Here is a 2500-nt window from a genome sequence, read left to right on the forward strand (position 1 = left end):
AATACCCTGAGCCCTAAGTGTCCCCTAAAAAAAAAAGGAATAAAAGAAAATAAGAGTATTTCCTTTTGATTCTTCTTCCAACCTTTCCTGCGTTGACCTGTCCCTGGAATTTGGGTTGGGTGAGCAGACTTTGATTGGACTCTCCAGGTAAGAGATCCTGAGAGGGACGGTCCTATCATTAGCTCTGTGACTTTGCTCCTGGGGACTAGCTTCAGTTGTTCCTATTTCACACGCTTGTGGTTGGAATGGACAACTTATGAGGTGCAAAGCCTCCCTGCGAGTGTACTGGGCACATTGCTGAAGCATTTTTCTTAGTAAAATACTGTCATGGTGGGAATCCAGAGCCAGCTAGGTTCCTTTTACTTTAGCGATTTTTTTCACATTGCTGTTCTGGCCAACATCTCCAGCGTCCATTCAGCATGGATGGATGAACAAGTTGTGCACTGCGTAGCTTAGCTCACCTCCAGATGCTTCTACTTCAAAAGATGGTAGCACCATGAAGTGTGTGCGTGTACCAGTGCATGATTTATGTGTGACTGTGTGTGTGTGTGTGTGTGTGTGTGTGTTGTTACAGGTCTTTTTCAAGTGGCCATGCTAACCTCCAGTTCCCCATGTAGCCAAGAATGACTTTGAACTCCTCTTCCTCCTGGCTCCACCTCTGGTACCTGGGATTTTTTGTTTATTTTCCATCACAGCCAGGTTTTGCAATGCTGAGTGTGGAACCCAGTACTGCATGCACGATAGACAAGCACTCTACCATTTGGGCTCGTTCCCAGTCCCTCTCATAATAATTTATTGGAACATATGAATAGCTATTGTTTACCTGTTTCCCTATGGCTGCTTTTGACCTACAAGGACAGAATTGAGTTGAAGAAATGGATTTTAATGGGCAGAGAAAGCAAAACAATTTCCTTTGAGGCCTTGACTTTGATGACCTTTAATCTCAAAGAGTTTGGAAGGATTTGAAATTCGTTCAGAATAAGAAAATCACACACACACACACACACACACACACACACACACACACACACACACACATTCATTGGTAATTCCACCAGTTCCCAAGATACAAATAAAGAACTGTAATAGGTAAGACAGAGCCTCAAGCTAAAAGGTTCACAAATCAGACAGAGTATTAGGGGCATGTGAACCAGACTCTCAGCTACACACGGTGTTAAGTAAGACTCACTCTCCCTCTCTTTCTGGGAGGGGGCAGCACTACAGATACTACAAAGCCTGAGATTGCACAAACAAGGTGACTTTCCCTGGCTCTGACTACCAGCTCTGGACAAAGCCAGGATTTTCACCTACTGCAGTTAAACTCAATGGTATATTCTCAACTGAGTGTGGCTTTGTGGTAGCATGAATGTGGCTGGGTTCCATCCCAAGCACCAGAAACCAAACCAAACCAAACCAAACCAAACCAAACCAAACCAAACCAAGCTAAACAAAATCTCATAACCACAGTCGTTTCTCTTATGGTGCAGGGAATGAGCCCCCGGTCTTGTCTATGCTAAGCAAGTGCTCTTCCACTCACCTCCACCTGAAGCTCCACTTTTTAAATTTTTTTTTTTTACCATAACTGAAACTCATGGCTATTTATTATTTCCCTAAATCTCTCAGCAGCTGTGGGATGGATGAAAGTGACCTCTATAAAACACACAACAAAAACACACCAAAAACCCCAACTCTGATTCTATAATTAGAAGCATGTTTGCTTGCCTTGAGCTATCCAGAGCACCAAGTCTGCTTTTGTTGACTATCTGCAAGGTAAATGTTGCAGGCCCTGTCCCCATGTGCACTTGACCTGGGCCTTGGCCTGGTGCAGCACACCTTCATATTCCAGTCCTGGGAGCGGCATTTAATAAAACATTTGGGAGAGACTGGTCTGCAATGCAGAAGGCGACCTGGTTCTTCAATATTGGACCCTCTTCAGAGATGGCTAAATGCTTCCTGTGACAATTACAGAGAGGAGACCTCCGCAGCGGTCAGATGGAAGATGGCGGGTCTATATTTTACCAATGAAATCCCAAAGCAGATATAAGATTGAGGGTACACCGTGGTCACTGGGGAAAATAATTCCACCCCAGGTGAGTATGTGTCTCACATGGGGAGTTACGGCGATGAGGAAACTGAAATCATCTGCCAGACTTGGTTCTGGAGAGCTTCTCTTCAGACCTTGAAGGGCATGGGAACTCCTCCAGAGACGCCTAAGTCCCGAAGCCCTTCCGTTGGTTATTGTTTCTCGTTGTTGTGATGGAGGCCTTGATAAAGAACAACTTAAGGGAGGAGTTTCTCTAAGTTTAAGAAGGGATGCCACCCACCTTGGCAGGGGAAGCATGGCTCCCAAGCTGGTTAAAGTGTGTCCTCCGCAGTCCAGGCTGTAGATAGACAGCAAGTGGGGCAGGGCTCTAAAACTTCAACCACTTCCTCCAGTGAGCCTCCACCTCCAGAAAGTCCCAGAGCCTTCCAAAATAGCCTCATTACCTGAGGACCAAGT

General features: G+C 45.4%; 1 protein-coding gene across 1 annotated transcript in view; it reads left to right on the forward strand.

Moving 5' to 3' along the window:
* The window catches only part of C4H4orf45 (chromosome 4 C4orf45 homolog), a 76711-nt gene that overhangs the window by 47695 nt on the left and 26516 nt on the right, over nucleotides 1-2500 (forward strand). The window lies entirely within an intron of this gene.

The sequence above is a fragment of the Mus pahari genome, chromosome 4 (assembly GCF_900095145.1).
Source record: "Mus pahari chromosome 4, PAHARI_EIJ_v1.1, whole genome shotgun sequence".
NCBI lineage: Eukaryota > Metazoa > Chordata > Mammalia > Rodentia > Muridae > Mus > Mus pahari.